Here is a 6575-nt window from a genome sequence, read left to right as displayed (position 1 = left end):
CGGGCGAGGGACTCCCGGGACTCACCGGTGGCCTTGGCAAGGCTGTGCTTGGTCCAGTACTGGAGCACCCTCTCAAGGACGCGCGAGGGCACCCGCGTCTCCAGCGGGAGGGCTTGGGCGGCGGCCGGGCGATAGTCCCACGCCGGAGCGACGAGCACCTTGCCGTCGGCGCTGCGGAGCTGGAGCATCTTCGCCGCCATCGATGGCGTGTCTAGGTCTGGAGATCGGGAAGGTGGGCGAGCAGATCGAACTGGAGCTGGTGCCCATTTATCCAGGGGAGAGCTCCTGATTCTTGTCGAACTCGGATTGGAACTGTCGCCGGCTGGATTGGAACTGGGATCGAACTCGAGCTCGGCTGCGGCAATCTCACGCGCTCATTCGTTTTTAACTGAAGAACAAATGGAGCGTCTTCAGTTTCTCAGTCCACAAATAGGATTTCTTCAGTTAAAAACCTGGACGCCTCTGCAACCTGTTGATGAATTTCTACTGTATAAAATAGGATGTGCAAGACAGAAAGAAAATGCATTGCCAATTTTGCTTTAGGGGAATTCGGTGGTATTACAAGAAGTAATCTTAAATTGCGCCCGTTCCCAAAATAAGTGTTTTTGATTTGGTATAATTTTAATATTAGTGTCTTTGATTTAGTAAACAGGCATCTTGATCGGTTTTTCAACTTCAACCTAACACCACCAAACAATGCGACAACATAGATGCAACAGGTTCAGACAAATCAAACAACCAAGCAAGTACTTGGGACAAATTCAGACTAACTAAATTATCAAATGGCATGATGGGTAGAGTGAACTACATACCTGCGGCTTGCGAGGCTTCCTGGCAGCCTTCGCCTTCTCCGTCGTCGGGGTCTTCCGTTTCCTCGCGGTGGGGGCTGTACCCTGTGAGATCAGCACACATTCTCATCTTTTCTGTGCGCGCATTTGGGGAACGGGAAGAGGGTTTTCCCTCGCTTCTGGAGTTTTTCCCTCCATTTTCTCGTGATGGGCCGCTTGCCGGGAGGTTCCGCGGTTGTACCTGGGTTGCAAAATCCTATCCGGCGCCCTCTGCACCCGCTACAGTACAATTCGCAAAGGGGTGCATACCCCCCTCTCCACTAGGTCGGCCCATCTAGCTTTTTCTCTTTGTTTTTTCCAAATGCAAAAAATGAGTGATTGCGCTGCGACTCGAACCGGGGACATCTTGCTTAATTGTTAGCTGCAGTAATCACCCCACCATCCCCAACTAGACGTGCTAACTTTTATCTTTGCACGTCTTTTTTTTTCTTTTGTCTTTTTCTTCTTCCCGGGTTCGATGGACTTTTTTCAAATTCGTGACTTTTTCCTTAAAAATGGATGAACTTTTATTGAATTTGATGATTTTTTAAAAAAATTCAATGAACTTTTTTCAAATCCGATAAACTTTTTTCAACATTGGTGAACTTATTTCAAAATCGATGAACTATTTTCCAAATAAATGAAATTTTGTAACACTCCTTATCAAAATCAATAAATGTTTCCAAAATTCGTTAACTTTTCTTCAAAATATGATGAACATTTTTGAAATCGATGAATTATTTTTTATGAACTTTTCTCGTGAATTTATGAGTCAACAACCTGAGCAGTGATCCATGTTGGTGGTCAAAGGTCAACCAGCATAGTTTTTATACAAGTTAACCAGCGATCCTGTCATGTGAAAAAAAAAACTAACGATCGTGGGGACGAGCGATCCAGGGAATCGAAAGAAAGCTCGTGTATATGGGCCGGCCCACGAGGGGCGTGCGTTGCGGGCGCAGATATCGCCCAACAGGAGGTCTCCTGGGCACAGCCTTTAGGCTCTGCATTTCTATTTGCTGTTGGGCTCTCATCCCCTCTGAGAAATAAAAAGCTCGCAATATTTTTTCGAAAACAAAAGCTCACATCTTCTCCAAAAAAACACTCGCAACAGTAGAAAATATTAGATGGAAACCATGTTACAGTGGAAACATGTACAAATTCAAGCTCAAAATCATTTGGGAGGTATGAACAATAAAAAATTCAGCAATGAACAGTGACAAAAAGGTGCAACATTTTTTTGACACGTCATGCTCGGGAGGAAATGTATTTGCTAGGTGATAGTATCTTGTATTCATGATAATGATACGAAAATATGGTGTTAAATAACATATTTTAGGATTAGGAAATCCACCATTTTTTTGTTAAAATGACATCTTGGATATACGATTATATTACGTCCAGCTCCATGTGCTTTCACTCAAAATCTTTCTGGGCGAAAGTGATTTTATTCATTTATTTTGCTCATTTAATGGACATGGTTGTTGGCATGTTCCAACTCAGAATGGTTGATTGATTTTGTATATTCATTATTCATCAGTCTAATCAAGCAACTTAGCTAGTTCGATGAGGTTAGGAATGAACACCAAAATAAAAACGTTCTGAAGGAAAAACACATAAGAAAAACAACTGACTTCAGAATGGTCCAGAAAGAAGTTCACAAAGATCTTGGAAAATGTAGACGTAAATAAGTTCAGAATATGTTTGTATACGTAAATAAGTTCAAAATATGTTTGTATACTTAAAGAAGTTCAGTAAGATCTTGGAAATTGTTTCATCATTCAAATCAGAAAAATGCAGCAGAACTGCAGAAAAAGGCATTTTTTCGTCACTGAACACCCAACGGAAAAAATGCAGCAAGAAACTAGTACTTTCCGCCCGAGAAAAAAAAAACATGATCCACAGGAGAAGCTTCCACATATACGTTCCCCATGCATGCATGATGAAGAACAGTAGCAAAGAATTGACCAACAATGCAACATTACCTCTGTACTGACATACTTATCATTTAGTTTCAGTTTAATGATGAATATGCAGTACTCGTTCAGTTTCTCGTGGGAAAAAACATACATCATTATAATTGTTTTGTAAAAACCAACTTAACATGGGTAAATGTGCTAACAGAGCAAACTGAAAGCAGCATGCTCTGTGCCACATTTGCATATGGATTCAGAGAAATTGTTCACGATGCACAGATTTTGGCAGCATTCTTGCTTGAAGAGAAAAATATATTTAAAAAGGAAATTATGTCTTCTAGAATGATTTGGCATTCAAGCACGCAAAAGTTCCAACAAAACTATAATTTGCTGTCTCCCATGGGCGTAGTAACCATATTGTCTTAATATGCCTATAAAATTCAGTTTTCATGCACTGCAAGAATATGAATCACCTGATAGGTGATAGCAAAGTTTTAAATATCATCAGGTTCTTCTGAGCATGTTGTCACTCCTTTAAAAGTAACAAATTAAATCGATTCCAAGCAATGCCCAATGGTACAAGCGCAATATTTGGTTGCTTGGGGAAGATGTTAGGATAGACAGTGCAATTTGTAATGTTCAAATGAACAGGAAAATTTCTCAAGGAGCTAGAGAAGGTAAGACTGCTGTTGCGCCGAATCCTTTTTCACATTAGAAAAGCCAACCCTATTTGCCAAACAGCTGCAACCTATTTGACAATCAGATTGCAGTATCTGTAACCATAAAGTCTGTCTTCAAACTCCCCCAAACATGTCCATGCACTTCACAACTCAACAAAGTATTGTGAAATCATAGGTGCATCCATCGGATCGTACCTCGTGTACATACTTTTCTGACAAGAGCAACGGCGTGTTTTAAGACGCATAGAAACATAAAAATAAATAGAGTTACTCAAATGCTCTGCTCAAATTCAGGCCAACAATATTTCATTCATATCTGATATTGATTACAATATGACTCGATAGTCGGTACATCAAGGACTTGCTTAGCTTAAAGCTTCACTCACACATACACACAAGAGTTCACCAACCAATGCTACTCATCAGAAACTGCAACTTTAACTCACCACGACGCCAGTGCCTAAGAATCCAATTCAGCCAAGATTAATTTTACAGGAGAGTCAGCATAGTCTCCAAACGCTAGGCAGCTCACATGATTACTGTGTGTATCGACAAGTTCAATTCTACTCCTTTTTCCTGCTACAAGCCGGGTAGCAAACGGGCATTTTGCATTTTGCGGCGAGTGCGTTTTACGCTCTGTCTCGTGCGGGAATTGCAGTACATGAGTTTCCTTTTTAGGCTCATCTGCTTTACTTTGATTTATTGAAAATGCCCTTTATTCACTTAAACCCTTAACTTAGGACCAGGTGTGGATGCAGTGGTAACTATGTCGTACACATCTTAACAAGGTTTTTGCTGCCTAGACTAGATGGAGACTCTGCTGACACTCTAGTAAAATTACTAATGACTGAACGGGATTCAAAGAACACTAGAAATCTTGGTAAGCAAGTGCAGAACCTAGAGGGACAAAGATTAAATGAAACTTATGTGTGCATGGTTTAGGAAGCAACTAAAAGACTAGGGAAGGCGTAATACCACTGGACGCAGCCAAGGAATTGGTTGCTTCCTTGGTGCTGCAACAGCAATGACAGGCAATGGCGATTGGTTTTGCTTCGGAACCTTGCAGCTGAGCTCCCCCATCCCCCTTCTTGCGCGCAGAGTTGAAGCTGGAGCCGTCTTCTTCACACCGGGCGCAGCAGCAGTGACAGGCAATGGTGTTGAGCCGACGAAAGAGCGAGCCTTGGAAGCGACGGGACGAGAGACCTTCTTCACGGGCGCAACAGCAGTGGCAGGCAGGCAGAGTGGAGCCTTGGAAGCCGGGCGCTTGCGGTGGTGGCAAGCGGACTCCTCGTCTTGAGCCATCCCACGGGCACAGAGGGCGCCCCGGACACTAACGGGCTCAGTGCCAGCAGCGGCCGGCAAGGTGGTGGCAGGCCCAGGGCGCGCGGCGACGGCAACATCGGAGGCATGGAAAGCGATGGGCGCCGTCGGTGCTGGGCTAGGTTCTCCGTGGTCGACACCCTTGAGGTGGTGAACGAGTTGGCACCAGGCACGGACGGGATCAGCACGAGCGGCGGTGGCTGGAGCAGCGACATCAGATGCGCCTGTGGTGGCGTGGCGACGGGGACGCCCTCCATGGTGGATCTGGCTGGAGGGGGCGCTGGAAGTCGGCGTCCCAGCGGGCGAGGGACTCCCGGGACTCACCGGAGGCCTTGGCCAGGCTGTGCTTGGTCCAGTACTGGAGCACCCTCTCGAGGGCGCGCGAGGGCACCCGCATCTCCAGCGGGCGGGCTTGGGCGGCGGCCGGGCGATAGTCCCACGCCGGAGCGACGAGCACCTTGCCGTCGGCGCTGCGGAGCTGGAGCACCTTGGCCGCCATCGATGGCGTGCCTAGGTCTGGAGATCGGGAAGGTGGGCGAGCAGATCGAACTGGAGCTGCTGCTCCCGCCGCCGCTGCCCATTTATTCAGGGGTGAGCTCCTGATTCTTGCCCAACTCGGATTGGAACTGTCGCCGGCTGGATTGGAACTGGGATCGAACTCAAGCTCGACCGCGGCAATCTCACGCGCTGTTTTTAACTGAAGAAAGAAGAAGTAGAACGTCTTCAGTTTCTCAGTCCATAAATATGATTTCTTCAGTTAAAAGACCTGGACGCCTCTGCATCCTATTGACGAATTTCTATCATAAATAGGAAGAGGATGGTAAAGGCAGATAGAAAATTCATTTTAGGGAAATTCGGTGGTACAAAAATCAATCTTAGTTTGTATTGGTCTTAAGCACATCCCAAAATGAGGTGTATCAACCGCATAATTGTTTTTTAGGAAATCACATAATTCCTGAAGCTACTAAATTTGACCTGTACTGATGTTGTTGTTTTCTTCTTCTCAAAATATGGTTCTACTTCATACACAAAATTTCCCTTCTACTAAATGTGCTTTTCGTTAATGAAAATGTGCTTCTTAAAGAGGAGCCCAATAAAAATGGTAGTGGATTCCGACGTCCTCGCACGTCACAGACCCGTCATAACTCTTCTCGTCGCTCATTGCAACACTGCCGCACTGATGGGTGCAACTCCCCCGTGGGCGGTTGTAGCTGTTGAAAATATGCCCTAGAGGCAATAATAAATTGGTTATTATTATATTTCCTTGTTCATGATAATCGTTTATTATCCATGCTAGAATTGTATTGATAGGAAACTCAGATACATGTATGGATACATAGACAACACCATGTCCCTAGTAAGCCTCTAGTTGACTAGCTCGTTGATCAATAGATGGTTACGGTTTCCTGACCATGGACATTGGATATCGTTGATAACGGGATCACATCATTAGGAGAATGATGTGATGGACAAGACCCAATCCTAAGCCTAGCACAAGATCATGTAGTTCGTATGCTAAAGCTTTTCTAATGTCAAGTATCATTTCCTTAGACCATGAGATTGTGCAACTCCCAGATACCGTAGGAGTGCTTTGGGTGTGCCAAACGTCACAACGTAACTGGGTGACTATAAAGGTACATTACAGGTATCTCCGAAAGTGTCGGTTGGGTTGGCGCGAATCGAGATTGGGATTTGTCACTCCGTGTAAACGGAGAGGTATCTCTGGGCCCACGCGGTAGGACATCATCATAATGTGCACAATGTGATCAAGGAGTTGATCACGGGATGATGTGTTACGGAACGAGTAAAAGAGACTTGCCGGTAACGAGATTGAA

At 44.8% G+C, this 6575-nt stretch overlaps 1 pseudogene; it reads right to left on the bottom strand.

The window, feature by feature from the left end:
• Nucleotides 1–3672: 3672 nt before the first annotated feature.
• Nucleotides 3673–5470, bottom strand: LOC125528591 (annotated as a pseudogene).
• Between the last annotated feature and the right edge of the window lie 1105 nt (nt 5471–6575).

The sequence above is a fragment of the Triticum urartu genome, unplaced genomic scaffold (genome assembly GCF_003073215.2).
Source record: "Triticum urartu cultivar G1812 unplaced genomic scaffold, Tu2.1 TuUngrouped_contig_4973, whole genome shotgun sequence".
NCBI lineage: Eukaryota > Viridiplantae > Streptophyta > Magnoliopsida > Poales > Poaceae > Triticum > Triticum urartu.
The sequence above is the reverse complement of the archived record's forward strand: the minus strand, read 5'-3'. Positions and strand labels throughout refer to the sequence as shown.